We start from the raw sequence: 15,839 nt of genomic DNA, 5'->3' as shown, positions 1-15,839 counted from the left end.
AAAATGTAACTTACAAATGAGAGTTTTTTTGTTACGTAATATGAATAATTTTATCAAGAGTATTGTCAAGCTTATTCAATGTTAGGCCTAAAACTTCCAGAAGCCTCAAAGATCAAGCATAGCAACCAGAGCGAGTGAAGCAAGTTCAAACTAGGAAACATTATAGACTTGTGGTCAGCTTCAAAAAGCAAGCTTTACAGAATTAGATACGGACTTGTGGTCAAGGTGTAAAGCAACCAAGCACTTCTTTAGACTGATTCAAATGTTTTGAGTCTGACACATTAACCACAATTAGGACAATTGGCTGTATTTGGTTAATATAAGCTGTGCACCTGTGCATAGATCATAATTTCAAAGTAAACACAACTACCACAGTGAACATTTGACCTAACCTGATTGGTTGACCTGCTTCAAAATACAGCGGGCAGATGAGAAAAAATGTGTAGAGCCTCAGATGAGTTTGTGTGTGTGTGTCTTGGTCTAAGAGGTCATTCTCTTTGATCGGTCTGACCCACACCCCCTGAACTGAGGAAACTTGAACTACACCAACTATCTGTACCTGACCAGTGCAAAGAATGGTCAACTAAAGAGTAACATATTCTCAGCAGGGTAAGGTTTTGAAGTAAAAAAAAGTCTGGTTACATGCAGTATAAGGTAATGGAGTAAAGAAGTCTGGGTTGCTCGAGCTGATTGGATCTCAAGTTGTATCGGTGCTATTGTGTTAAAAATAGTAGCGTCGAGCCAATTTGATCTCAGGTTATATCAATGCTGCAGTATTAAAAGTAATATTAGAAGCTTAATAATAGTATCAAACTGCTTAGGAATAGTAGTAAGTTGTTAATATATAAGGTCTCTATTTGTGCTTGTGCTTACTGAGGGCAGGGACAGTACATGTTAAGTTAGTAGTCAATAAGTAATAGTAGCTTTGTATGTACTCATGCCTATCATCAGTATAAACTGCCAATGTCAAAGACATGATTTTATAGTAGTAAGTAGCTAATGCATAATATTACCTGGACTTGTGCTTGTTTGCAATATAATTTGTCATTTATATAAATCCTTATTCAATGCTGGTATCTATTTCTCCTTTTCCTATTGTCTGTATTGCATTTATAGCTGTAAGCCATTAAACTCCTTTTTTAAGGAATAATCAGTAGTCTTAGTTTTCTCTTATATGGACACTGCTCAGCCTCATTACAACTGTGTTGGGTGGTGGGAAGGAGCGATCAGCCGGGGCCCCACCGGGGTCTTGACGTATGCCTCCTCCTTCCTTTATCTCTGCACATAACTGTGCTCAAAAACAAAACCATGTAAAACTTCAGAGCCTACAAATCCACTCAGTCCTACTTCTTGTTCAGCCAATCGCTAAAACAAGTTTGTTTACATTTACAAGAAATAATGTTGCCTGCTTCTTATTTACAATGTCACCTGAAAATGAGAACAGGCATTCGCTTGGCACTTTCGTTGCTGACATTGCAAAGTATTTACGTGACAGATATACTAAACATTTGTATGCCCCTTCATGCGTCAGCCACCATTCCAGAGGACATGCTTCCATGTTGGTGGTGGTGATTAAAAAAAATAGTGGGTTAATTAATTTTGTGACTGAACTCCTTGCGGGAGAATTGCATGTCCTCTGCTCTATTTTAACCACATTCTGCCATATGTTTCATGTTATAGTAGTCTCTGATAATGATCCAGCACATGTTGTTCATTTTAAGAACACTTTCACTGCAGATTTGACAAAACACAAAGAAGGTACCAGTGCGAGATTTCTAGAGATAGCTACAGCCTCGACCCAAGGTTTAAGAATCTAAAGTGCCTTCCAAAATCTGATGAGTACGAAATGAATTCAAATTTATTTTATTCAAATTTCCTGAATCGAGTTCATACATTTGATGTTGTGTCCCCACTAAAGCACGTGAATTCAGCGGAGTGCATTCACAGTACCGAGTCTAGTATTAAATGGCGGAGCATTGCACTGTGGTAGCTATCCCACAGTTCCCACAGTCTCTACACCCATTGGAATTGTGGGTTAAGCTCAAAAACATGGGCAAAAACATTCTCATGGGTTTTTCCTCGGTGTGTGCCATCACTTGCTCCTCCCTCCGTGAAAGCTACGGCAGATGCCATGCTGCCAGCAGATGGTGCAGCACAGTGCACTGCCTGTCTGCTGGTATGTTGAATCCACTTTGAATGTTCTCTCCTCTTTCTATCTACTCTTTCCCCACCGTTTCTTGGCCATCGTGAACAGAGCTGCACAGCTTCCGCTGCTTTTTCCATGTTGTCTGTCCTGGGCTTCCATGGAAGCTACAGAAGACAACTCTTTACTGTCTTTTATCAGCCATCTTGAACCGAACAGCTCATTTCGTGCCCTTTTTCAAGGATTACCTGTGTAGATGCCATTGCGTGGCAAACATGGAGCCCGCTCAGATCTCTGCTGCAGTTTTGACCATTGTAAAGACCTCGCACATTATCCAGCAGTATGTGCAGTACCTGCAAAACCGGGTGAGGAAGCGACAACAGTGCAATTACTATACTGATGAGGACATGGACACAGACATTCCTAGATGCATGGCATGTGGCGATTGGGAGATCATGGTGGTATTGGGCCAGGTTCATGCCATGGAACGCTGATTCTGGGTCCAGGAAACAAGCACAGACTGGTGGTTTCGCATAGTGTTGCAGGTCTGGGATGATTCCCAGTGGCTGCGAAACTTTCATATACATAGGGCCACTTTCATGGAATTTTGTGACTTGCTGTCCCCTGCCCTGAAGCGAAAAGACACCAAAATGAGAGAAGCCCTCACCATTGAGAAGTGAGCGGTGATAGCCCTGTGGAAGCTTGCAACGCCCGACAGCTACCGGTCAGTCAGGAATCAGTTTGGAGTGGGCAAATATACTGTAGGGGCTGCTGTGCTGCAAGTAGCCAACACAATCATGGAGCAGCTGCTATCAAGGGTAGTGACTTTGGGAAATGTGCAGACCATTGTGGATGGCTTTAATGCGCTGGGGTTCCCTAACTCCGGCAGGGCGATAGATGGAACATATCCCCACCTTGGCCCCAGCACACTGTGGTGGCCAGTACATAAACTGCAAGGGGTACTTTTCCATGGTGCTGCAAGCACTGGTGGATCACAAGGGACGTTTCACCGACATCAACGTGGGATGGCCGGGAAAGGTGCATGACACTCACATCTCAGGAACTCTGGTCTGTTTGAACAGCTGCAGGAAGGGACTTACTTCCCAGACCAGAAAATTACTGTTGGGGATGTTGAAATGCCTATAGTTATCCTCACGGACCCAGCCTACTCCTTAATGCCATGGCTCATGAAGCCATACACAGGCACCCTGGACAGTAGTAAGGAGCAGTTCAACTATAGGCTGAGCAAGTGCAGAATGGTGGTAGAATGTGCTTTTGGATGTTTGACAGCACCCTGGCGCAGTTTACTGACTCAGTTGTGCTGAGATCTAACTAATACTCCAATTGTAATTGCTGCTTGTTGTGTGCTCCACAATATCTGTGAGAGTAAGGGGGAGACTTTTATGGTGGGGTGGGAGGTTGAGGCAACTCGCCTGGCTGCCAATTTCTCACAGCCAGACAACAGGGTGATTAGAAGAGCGCAGCAGGCTGCACTGTGCATCAGAGAAGCTTCGAAAGCCAGTTTCATGAGCAGCCAAGGTATGGTAGTTGTGTTTGTTTCTCTTGAAGTTACCCACACAAAATTGTTTAAAAAAACCTGTTCTTTATTATTTTATGCACAATGCATTGAGAGAAATTATAAGGTATACTGGGGGGGGGGGGGTTAGGAGGAGGGAAGGACAAGTCCAGAAACCAAATCAAAAGTTCGCATGCCAGCTTTCTCGTGCTTGGGCAATCCTCTGGGGTTGAGTGTGTGGGTCCCCGTAGCCTCCCCCCTTGTCTTCTTGGGCGTCTGGGTGAGGAGGCTATGGAACTTGGAGGAGGGAGGGCGGTTATACAGGGGCTGCAGCGGAAGTCTGTGGTCTTGCTGCCTTTCCCGCATTAGATCCACCATATAGTGGAGCATGTCAATTTGCTCCCCCATGAGCTTGACTATAGCGTCCTGCCTGCTCTCATTGCGCGCCTCCCTCCTCACTTCGTGTTTCTGTAATGCTTTACAGGACTCCACAATTGTTTGCCTCCATGCATTCAGCTGGGCCCTATCAGTGCGGGAGGACTGCATGAGCTCGGCAAACATGTCATCCCGAGTTAGTTTTTTCCACCTTCTAATCTGGACCAGCCTCTTGGATGGAGTAGATAAGGGCCATGTTGAAACATTTGCACCTGTGGGAGGAGAAAAAAGGGAGGGTAGTATTTTAAAAAAAAAAAAAAGATACATTGCAGAGAACAAAGGGGGCACTTTGGTATGAATAAGTCATCACACAGGGCCGAGCAACAGAATTCATCTTGCAGGCAACCCCTAGGGGCATGTGGGGTTCTGCTTCTTCTACATTAATTTCTATGCTTTCAAACTGCTGGGCCCCCTTTCCCACAGCAAGCAATGCCTGGTGGGTTTGCCATATAAAAGGAGGGCCTGAGGGCCCTCTGGGATGATCACTGCACACAAACAATCACAGGTCTGGTCAGGCTCAGAGCAAGGATGAGCCATTTACTCTAAACACAAACAACCCAGTGTGGCTGGGTTCCACTCCTCTTCCCCCCACCGCATGGCTCCGATCAGGCTCTCACCAGAAGTACCTTCTCCAGGATCATGGAACAGGAGCCCGCCTTGGGAGTGAGGGGAGGCTATTGGATCCAGCATTAAGATTAGTTTCTGGCTAGGGGGGGAAAAAAACAGATTCCCCACTTGCCGCCTGTGCACTGTCCTCTTCCTCCAATGTCTCTTCCTCCTCACTCTGTGCAACTCCCCCTTTGCAGGTGTCCATGGACAGTGGTAGGGTAGTGGTGGTGTAACCCCCCATAATTGCATGCAGCTCATGGTAAAAGCTGAATGTATGAGGCTGTGACCCAGAGTGCCTGTTTGCCTCCGTGGCTTTTTGGTACGCTTGCCTGAGCTCCTTGATTTTTGTACGACACTGCTCTGTGTCCCTGGAGTAGCCTCTTTCCGTCATGGTCCTGGAGACTTTAGCATTCGTATTTGCATTCCTTTTTTTGGAATGTAGTTCTGCCATAACACACTCAATCTCCCCAGCATGTGATGAGAGCCAGTACCTCCCGTTCGGACCATGCTGGGGCTTGTCTGCGAATCTGGGACTGCGTGATCTCCTGTGCTGGGGAACTCTGCTGATGATCACCTGTGCTGCTGGTGACCAAACAGGAAATGAAATCCAAAGTTCCCAGGGCTTTTCTTGCCCACCTGGCTAGTGCACTGAAGTTGAGAGTGTTGACCAGAATGGTCACAAGGGAACCTCCTGGGATAGCTCCCGGAGGCCAAATAACATCAAATTGCATCCACAATACCTTTAACCTGGGATTGTGATTGCGATTTAAGCACTACTCCACTTGCCGAGGTGGAGTACAGAAATCGAATTAAAGAGCCCTTTAAATCGAAAAAAGCCATTTGGTCATGTGGACAGGATAATTTTTTTTCCCGAAAAAACTTGGCTAATTCTGAAATAACAGGCTAACGTAGACCAGGCCTGAGAGGGACGAGGTATGGAGAATGCTTTCAGAAGTCTTAAAGCAACACAATGATGCAGAAACTACAGAACCTGAACCACCAAAAGAGGAAATCATGCTTCTGCTGGTGGCATCTGACTCAGATGATAAAAATGAACATGCATTGGTCCACTCTGTTTTGGATCTTTATGGAGTAGAACCCATCATCAGCATGGATGTCTGTCCTCTGGAATGGTGGTTGAAGCATGAAGGGACATAGGAATCTTTAGCGCATCTGGCACGTAAATATCTTATGACACCAGTTACAACAGTGCAATGCGAATGCCTGTTCTCACTTTAAGGTGACATTGTAAACTAGAAGCGGGCAGCATTATCTCCTGCAAATGTAACCGAACTTGTTTGTCTGCGTGATTGGCTGAAGTAGGACCAAGTGGACTTGTAGGTGCTAAAGTAGGGCTGTCGATTAATCACAGTTAATTCATGCGATTAACTAAAAAAAAATAATTGTTATTAAATGCAGTTAACACTGTGAAATAATAGAATACCAATTGAAATGTATTAAATATTTTGGATGTTTTTCTACATTTTCATATATATTGTATTCTGTCTTGTAATTGAAATCAAAGTGTATATTACAAATATTTGCACTGTAAAAAATATTTTTCAATTCACGTCGTTCAAGTACTATAGTGCAATCTCTATCCTGAAACTGCAACTTACAAATGTAGTTTATTACATAACTGCACTCAAAAACAAAACAATGTGAAACTTCAGAACCTACAAATTCACTCAGTCCTACTTCTTGTTCAGCCAATTGCCAAGACACAAAATTTGTTTACATTTACAGGAGATAATACTGCCCTTACCAGAAAGCAAGAACGGGCATTTCAATGGAACTTTTGTAACCAGCATTGCAAGGTATTTATGTTCCAGATATGCTAAACATTCATATGCCCCTTCAAGCTTCAGCCACCATTCCAGAGGACATGCTTTCATGCTGATGACTCTCGCTTAAAAAGAAAAATTGCATTAAATTTGTGACTGAACTCCTTGGAAGATAATTGTATGTCCTCTGCTCTGTTTTACCCACTTTCTGCCATATATTTTATGTTATAGCAGTATCTAATAATGATCCAGCACATCTTGTTCATTTTAAGAACACTTTCACTGCAGATTTGACAAAACACAAAGAAGGTACTAGTGCGAGATTTCTAGAGATAGCTACAGCATTCGACGCAAGGTTTAAGAATCTGAAGTGTCTTCCAAAATCTGAGAGGGATGAGGTGTGAAGCATGCTTTCAGAAGTCTTAAAAGAGCAACACGCCAATGCGGAAACTACAGAACCCAAACTACCAAAAAGGAAAATCAGCCTTCTGCTGATGGCATCTGACTTGGACAATGAAAATGAACATGCGTCTGTCTGCACTGTTTTGTATTGTTATCGAACAGAACCCATCATCAGCATGGACGCGTGTTCTCGGGAATGGTGGTTGAAAAGTGAAGGGACATAGGAATCTTTAGTGTATCTGGCACGTAAATATCTTGCAATGCCAGCTACAACAGTGCCATGAGAACATCTGTTCTCACTTTCAGGTGACATAGTAAATGAGAAGCGGGCAGCATTATCGTCTGCAAATATAAACAACCATATTTGTCTGAGCGATTGGCTGAACAAGAAGTAGGACTGAGTGGACTTGTAGTCTCTAAAGTTTTACATCGTTTTATTTTTGAATGCAGTTTTTGTTGTACATAATTCTACATTTGTAAGTTCAACTTTCATGATAAAGAGATTGCACTACAGTACTTGTATTAGGTGAATTGAAATACACTTTTTTGCTTTTTACAGTGCAAATATTTGTAATCAAATATAAAGTGAGCACTGTACACTTTGCATTCTGTGTTGTAATTGAAATCAATATATTTGAAAATGTAGAAAACATCCAAAAATATTTAAATAAATGGTACTCTATTATTGCTTAACAGTGCAATGAATCACGATTAATTTAATTGCTTGACAGCCCTGAAATATATATGTGCCTATGCACGGGTGTGTATAATATATGCAACACAGAATCATAGAAGATTAGGGTTGGAAGAGACCTCAGGAAGGTCATTTAGTCCAATCCCCTGCTCAAAGCAGGACCAACACCAACTAAATCAACAGTGCATATGCATAGATGTAGTAGTAGCAGGCTGGTTGCAGCTTTCCATCTCCCAGAATAAAGCAAATAACCTCTCAGCATTCAGTTTCTGAAAGTGACAATCCAAACTTAAAGACTTGGAATGAAGTGAGAGCTCTTGGGCCATGCAACTAAACTGATGTTTTACTGCATATCTATTCTGTTTTTTAAATTCATGCCTGTATATTGCTTTTTGTTTGTGAAATGGGTCAGGAAAGGCATTTAATGGTAGTTTTGTTCTTGCAACTAATCAGTTTATTGTAACCCACTGATACATTTGAGTGAATTGTCCATTTGATTCTTCCACTCACCAGTGCACTTTAATACAATCCGATTTGCTATGGTAACGTCTCTTGTTTCATTAGGGACTTGCATGGGCACCAGAGCAGTCTGGTGAAACACCAGGGTCGTCCATCTATAACAAGTTAAATCTTCAACAGCACCCTCTTGATGGAAACTAAATTTACTATAGGCTATTATAGTTTCTCTGATTCATTCAGTCTTGAATTACTCAGCTTTAGAGTAACCCTGAAATCAAGAGCCTCCATTATTAATAGAGAAACTGCAGTTATTTCCAGTGAATTCTTGGGATTCATATTCTGTTTCTTTGTAGCACCCTGTACAGAAGCTCAAAGGCTAATGTTTTCATACCACAGAAAGAAGGATTTCTAGAGTTACTTTGACCCATCAGAGAGCAGTGCATTTATTGTATGGTGCCTTCTAACCCTGTGAGTCATGTTTGTGCAGCATTCTAGTACATTGTTTAATAAAAAGGCAGACTAGTATCATGATGAAATTAAATTTTGTGCACATCTTGCTTAAACATAGAACATTCTAGCCTGAAATCCTTATGAGCAGGATTGTCTGTGAGGTCACTTGTTTTTCCTCTTATTTTGCTGCCTTGTAGTGATTGTAGCTGCTAATGCATCTTTCATCTAGTGCTGCATTATCCAGCTCTCTTTTGCTTGTATTTTGTTATTTTTGATTAAACAATAAAAAGCTGAAAGTAATTTTATGCCACTTTCTAGTAATCATTTTTCTTATAAAATGATATCACTACTCGAAATCAATTCACAACTTCATGAAAAAGAAATTGACAATATTTTAAACTATAACATAGAATCATAGGCATGGGAGAGACCTTGAGAGGTCTTCTGGTCCAGTCTCCTGCACTCAAAGCAGGACAAAGTATTATCTAGACCATTCCTGACAAGTGTTTATCCAACTTGCTCTTAAAAATCTCCAATGACAGAGTCCACAACATCCCTAGGCAATTTATTCCAGTGCTTAACAACCTTGATAGAAAGTTTTTCTTAATGTCTAACCCAAACTTCCCTTGCTGCTACTTAAGCCCCTTGCTTCTTGTCCTATCCTCAGAGGTTAAAGAGAACAATTTTTCTCCCTCTTCCTTGTAACAACTGTTTTCAAAAACTGTTATGTCTTCTCTTCTCCAGACTAAACAAACCAGTTTTTTCAATCTTCCCTCATAGGTCATGTTTTCTAGACCTTTCATCATGTTTGTAGCTCTTCTCTGAGCTTTCTCCAATTGTCCACATCTTTCCTGAAATGTGGCACCCAGAACCGGACACAATACTCCACTTGAGACCTAATCAGTGTGGAGTAGAGCCAAAGAATTACTTTTTCTGTCTTGCTTACAATACTCCTGCCAATACATCACTGTGGACAGTCATTAACATTGACCCTCTCATCCTCAAGTGTTTCAACAAAACAAAAATCTCCTGCACACACCTTGGTGCTTGTTTCATGGAAAAAAAAAAAAAACAAAAACCACACACTTTGATTGTTGCCTTTGTTGCTTAATTTTCCTGTTATTCTTTTCTCCTGTGTACTATGAATTCTCTCTGGTATATTGGCTCTTCACTGGATAATAATTACAAGTTCCAGTAGTGTGATAATGCTCTACAGTTATGGTTGTATGGCAGATGGGCAGTTTCTGGTTTTGGACAGGATGTAAAATAATAAAAATTAGTTCTGCAGAGTTCAGACAAACATATTTCCTATAATTTCACTTGAAAACAAACTTAATATCACAAATTGTAACACCAGTGATGAGAGAATCTGCTTTTTATTCCTATCTTTGTTTTATAGCCTATATGCTATCCATTCATGGCATGTTGGGCTAGCCCTACTGATTTCAGCAAGCATTATTTACATCAGGCTTACCTTTCAACTAGTCAAGTTTCACATGGAATGCAATGACCTAAAACAAGACTTAACAGACACAGATCACACTAACAGAACTTCTTTCCTAGACATCTTAATTGTATAAGCACCTTACTAATATTAACAATTCCAGCATGCTTTACAATGTATGCTTTTGGAATTGTACCACCTGGACAGCTAAAAATACAAATATACTCTTAAAATGTATTATAACATTGTAGACTACACCTCTAGAATATTTTTTTCTTGCTCCTTATCTGTGTAACTGAGCCTTATTTTTTTCAGATGAAGGAATTCTCCAAACTTCTAATATTTAATTGCTCGTTTCCATTTTTGCAGTGTCCTTTTTGTGGACATGTAATACATACCTTGTTTTGGCCCTTTTAAAGTCTACAGAATTGTTGCCATGGACTTCAGTGTTGTCTGGTTTTCTCCATCCTCTTCTTATTGCAGCTTAACAGCATGGTGAGATTTTGACTTCTGTTTCACATGCTGCAGACACGTGCATCGAGATATCGGGCACATCTACGGTGACTTCTATGTCTGTTTACTTGAGAGATCACAGTTAATGCAGAAACCTCCTTGTACAGTTATTTGAAATTGCTTCTTCCAACATGATTTATCTTGCACTTCTCTGTCAAATTTCATCTGCTGTCTTGTTGCCTAATTACATATTTCTTTATTTATAAAGAGATTTATGTTGCACCATTGTCACAGTCTCTGGATACATTTATAATATAAAACAATACTTTCTCCCAAAGGCAGCTATAATCATCAGCCACCGGCTGATTAGCCACCCTCCAGGCTTGAAAACACAGCACTCTAATCCAAATTCCTGAAAATGCGTGGGTAAAGAGGCCAGCATTGCATCAGGCTCTGGTGGCTCAGAGGAAGTTAGTGCTAGAGCTGAGGCCTCCCCACTGGAAATACTGCTGCCTGTCCTCTACCTCAAAGAGAAGGCCTAGCAGCAAGAGTACATCAGCTGCTTTCGAACAGTTGGATGGCAGAATGCATGTAAAGTCTGTACAATAGGTGGGCAAGTCCATCATGGTGTGTTTTTTAGCTTTGTCTGAAGGTTCTCACCCTTATCCTAACTCTTGGTTGCGCTAAATAATTCTGTCTTCTGCAAAAGTCTGACGTCTTGTTCACCAAATTTTCTGTTAATTAATACAGATATTGAACAACTCCTGTCTTAGTAATAGTGCACATCCCAATATTAACCTCTTTCCACATGGAGAATTAGCTATGTGTGACCACACTGTGTTCCTTACCTCTGTTTAGGCTAGTGTTTGAAAGGACTTTACCTCTCACCATGTAGTAATGATATTTAATAATACTGAGTACTTACAATATTTATGTTTAAGAGTAAACAGCTATCAGTTATGATTTTCATAACACTGCACTGAAGTCAATAGGTAAGTATCCTGTTCATGGCCCTATATATTCCATGGCACAATGGGATCAAATTCCATGGCAGCAACCCCTAAAATTTGTGGCAATGTACAATTATGCTACGGCCATGAAATAACCTCCAGTTCTAATCCCAAAGCTCCACACAAACACACACAGCTAGGGCAAATACTCAAAAATACTCAACATAAATGTTGATTGTTTCAGAATGAGTTTGTTACACTCCCTATGCAGCCTGGCTCCATGCCCTGAGTCTCAACTCTCACAATGTAACCAGTTGACCCAATTCAGAATCATCTTCCTCATGCTTTTCAGGCATGAGGAGCTTGTAGCTGGCCAGGGCAGCTCATCTCTCTAACTCCCTTGACCTAGATGGCTCTGCTGGTCCCCAGACTAAAACCAGCATTTATTTCTGGCTCCCCCAGTTTCCTGTTTGCATGTTAGATTATTCCAGTTCAGGCTCCTCAACCACTTGCTGCCTATGTCCAAGGAATGGTGCAGAGAGCATGGATTGTGATCAAATTAACTCCCGGTTGTGGGGAAAATGGGAGAGCAAGAAGCAGCTGTAAACAGGTCTTGGCAAGACAAGGGAAGAGCAAATAAAATGGTGACTGCATGGCTGAAGCAAAATGGTGAATTTAGCAGGTGTAAATTTATATTCTGATTCCTGATGCATAGTGACTCAATTGCTCACTCCTATCCCAGCTCAGGTTCAAGAGCAGCTGCTTTTGTCTTCCAGAACAAGCTTTTTCAAGAAGAAATAATTTGATAGTGAGAGATTGTTTCTGTAAACTATTCCCTGACAGAACATTGAGTCATTTCAGAGTAGGAGAGTGTATGGATAGTCAGGGCCGGCTCCAGAGCCCAGCGGGGCAAGCACCCGTGTGGGGCGGCCCTTTCCCGGGGGGGGCGGCAGGCTGGGCCGGCGGACCTGCCGCAGTCATGCCTGCGGGAGGTCCACCGGAGCCCCGGGACGAGCGGACCTGCCGCAGGCACGACTGCGGAGGGGGCGCTCGTCCCGCGGCTCCAGTGGACCTCCCGCAGGCATGACTGCGGACGGTTCGCTGGTCCCGCGGCTCGGCTGGACCTCCCGCAGGCATGCCTGCGACAGCTCAACCAGAGCCGCCGGACCAGCGGACCCTCCGCAGTCATGCCCGCCGGAGGTCCGCTGCTCCCGCGGCTCGGGGGCGCCTCCTGGGCATGACTGCTTGGGGCAGCCAAATTTGTAGAGCCGCCCCTGTGGATAGTTGTTATGAAAACATCCTGTGCCATTCAAATACTAACACTGGTTCCTGGTGCCCCCTCCAACTAAGGAGTGGAGGGTGCAAAGAATGCCTGTGTAGCTGCTTACTAGCCAGAGAAGCAGCTTGAGTGAACTCATGCTGCCCAGTCATAGATGTTATAATTTTTAGGCTCTGGAGACTTTAGTACATTCTGGAATGCTATTATCAAGAGGTTGGAAATTTTCAACATGAACATGTGATCCAGTAATCAGACATTTAAAACACTATTGGGAAGTGAGTAGGGAATAATAAATCTGGAAGCAGGGCTGGATTAGTGATTTTGCCGCCCCTAGGCCCTGAAATAATCGTCATCCCGCCCACCCCTGACTCCACACTTTCCCCACCCCCATTCCAACCCCTTCCCCAAAGTCCCACCCCAACTCCACCCTCTCCCTGCCCCTATTGGATCCATTCCCCAAATCCTCACCCCAGCCCCACCATTTCCTCCAGCACGCCGTGTTCCCCCTCCTCCCCGAAACAGCTGTTTCACGGTGCAAGCGCTGGGAGGGAGGGGAGAGAAATAGGAGGTAGCAGCACGCTGGCAGAGGAGGCGAGCTGGAGCAGGGGAGCTTCTCCATAGGTGCTCAAATTTGCTGCCCTTGGCCTAGGCAATAATACGCCGCTGTCTGGAAGGCTGCTGGGCAGGAAGACTGATTTTTGATAAGTATGTACTTTCTGAGCTACCCAGACATGGTCGGGGCCCCTCTCCTGACATATTTAGTATGTAGTTTTCAAATATTCGTAAACCAATATGTTCAAGCTTATGAAAGCATATACTTTACTGCAGACTTTCATTTACATTCAGCAGGGTTTGGATCTTTAGAGCTACAGCATCGGCCTCCACCATTTGAACTAACAGAGTAGCTGGTAGTAGTAGAAGGCTATCTTCTCTGTGAACCTGCCACTAGGAGGAATGTAGTCACATTTTCCAGCAGGTTTCATGGATATTTGTGAGACAGCAAATGAATGATGAGACTCCAATGTCTTAACGATTCCCTCCAGAATCTGAAATTTATCTAGTGGTTACAGATTCTGCTGTGCCTGTCCCCCTAGCCTCTCCCGCTCCTATCCCCAGCTCTTGCCCTGCCCCCCACCACCTTCTGCTACCCACCCTTGGCTCCTGCCTGTTCCCTTCTCCAACACCTGTCCAATCCTTTGCCCTGCTCCTATTCCCCACCATTACCTGGCTCCTGCTCCTATTCCCCTCCTGTGCAGCTATCACCACCAATCCCTAGCTCCTACCCCAATCTTGTTTCTTCCCCCCTCTGCTCCTAATCTCTCATCCCCTCAGAATTCCATTTGTCATGTCCTGCATCTCTTCCCTCTCTCAATCTGATTTCTTAATCTCTGCATGTCTGTCACTCGTCAGTGCCTGGGCACTAGCAGGAGGCACTGAGAGCAAAAGATGAAAATCTCCCTGTTCTCAGTTCTGGTGCCTAGTGACATAGCAGCCTCAGTTGCCAGGTGAAGTAATTTCAAGGAAGTTCAGCTGTATGTCCAGGATTGGGCCATGGTCAGTAGCATGAGGATGGTACATGCGCCTTCTGGTTGCATGTAGGAGCTATGAGGGGGGCGGAGCATGCTCAGTGCAGATGGAATCTTCAGAGAACTTAGTTGGCAAACTCCAAGAAGCCTCTGCTGAGCTTGTGCAAACAAATATTTTGGAGGCTTGTAACTTTCCCAAATGTAGTGAATTTTCATGTGGATGGCAAAAGGCTAACACTTGGATAAATACCAAATTTCAAGTCCTTGCTCCAAAGCTGGGAGGCACTAGAACGTCAACAAAAGATGTAGGTAGTAACATGGATAAAAGGTATCTTTCCCTCATCTCACAATACCTAGGGCTAAACTATTTTAGCTGAAAGGCTGAATATTTTAAGGACCTAAGGCAAACATCTGGCATGGAAAATATCAACCTGCACAATTTAAGTTTGGCAAAGTTACAAGCAACTTTAAGAAAGATGGGTATAATAAACCTCAGTTACACAGATTACTCATACCACCTTTCTTAAGGTTCTTTGGATACCAATTGCTTACCCAAATTAAAAGGACACGTGATTTGATTGTATAGAGTTTTATCATCTGCCCCTAACAACAGCAATCAATAGTATAGGATAAAAAAAGGCAAAACAACATTGGATTATGATTGGACTAATATATACTAGAAAAAAAAACTGGTAAACATGATAACCATTCAGCCTTTAAGAATCTCATAACACAACCAAGAAAGAATACACCATTACTATTCAACAATTATCCTGAGAAAAAGTGACCTTGTTTGGAATTTTAACTGAGCCCCTCAGAACAGATCCTCACTTGTGCCAATTAGTTATAAATGCCAGTTATTTAACACAGCAGAGGAAAACACCCAAAGCTAAAGCATAAGGCAGTGTGGTCAATTACTCACGTACCACTTCACCAAAATTGCCTTCTCAATGGATTTATAGTAGTCAACCCTTTTAACATATACACAAATCATATTAGCCCCAGGATATGGTTAACACTCTTAAATATCTAACATGAACTTCTATATTTTATTCACAGATTCTATAGACAGTGCAGTTAATGAGGTTGTCACACTTAATCTTAGTTTATGTCCTTATATACTGTGACAAAATTCCTCCTCTACCTTGATTGGTCCTGCGCTTATCGGCAGATTTGCTCACCTCAGTGATCTTTCCCTCTGGTAGAACCCACAGTCTGGGTCAACTCCTCCTGTGTTGAATCAGGAGTTGGGAGATTTGGGGGAATCCGGGCCCACCCTCTACTCTGGGTTCCAGCCCAGAGCCCTGTGGATCACAACTGTCTATAGTACCTCCTGTAGCTATCATACAGCTGTTACAACTCTCTGGGCTACTTCCCCATGGCCTCCTCCAAACACCTTCTTTATCCTCACCACAGGACCTTCCTCCTGGTGTCTGATAATGCTTGTACGCCTCTGTTCTCTGGTAATACACTCTCAGCTCCTCACATGTGAATCTCACTGACTAACTGGGAGGCATTTAACTAGTTCCAGCCAGCCCTTGATTGGCTTCAGGTGTCCCAATCAATGTAGCTATCCCCACTGCCTTCTAGAAGGATCTTAATTGGCCCCAGGTGTCTTGATTAACCTGGAGCAACTGCCATTTGGTTACCATGGTACTAGGGATTTGTTTAGCCTGGGGCTAACATACCTGTTCC

The 15,839-nt window shown here is 43.1% G+C and overlaps 1 long non-coding RNA gene across 1 annotated transcript; it reads right to left on the bottom strand.

Moving 5' to 3' along the window:
* Nucleotides 1-3,997: 3,997 nt before the first annotated feature.
* LOC123361908 lies at nt 3,998-15,613 on the bottom strand. The gene is made up of 3 exons (XR_006576274.1): nt 15,556-15,613; nt 10,335-10,516; nt 3,998-4,306 (listed from the first exon to the last, which is right to left on the bottom strand). It is a non-coding gene; the product is annotated as an uncharacterized LOC123361908 (long non-coding RNA).
* Nucleotides 15,614-15,839: the final 226 nt, after the last annotated feature.

Source organism: Mauremys mutica, chromosome 1 (assembly GCF_020497125.1).
Source record: "Mauremys mutica isolate MM-2020 ecotype Southern chromosome 1, ASM2049712v1, whole genome shotgun sequence".
Taxonomy (NCBI): domain Eukaryota; kingdom Metazoa; phylum Chordata; order Testudines; family Geoemydidae; genus Mauremys; species Mauremys mutica.
The sequence above is the reverse complement of the archived record's forward strand: the minus strand, read 5'-3'. Positions and strand labels throughout refer to the sequence as shown.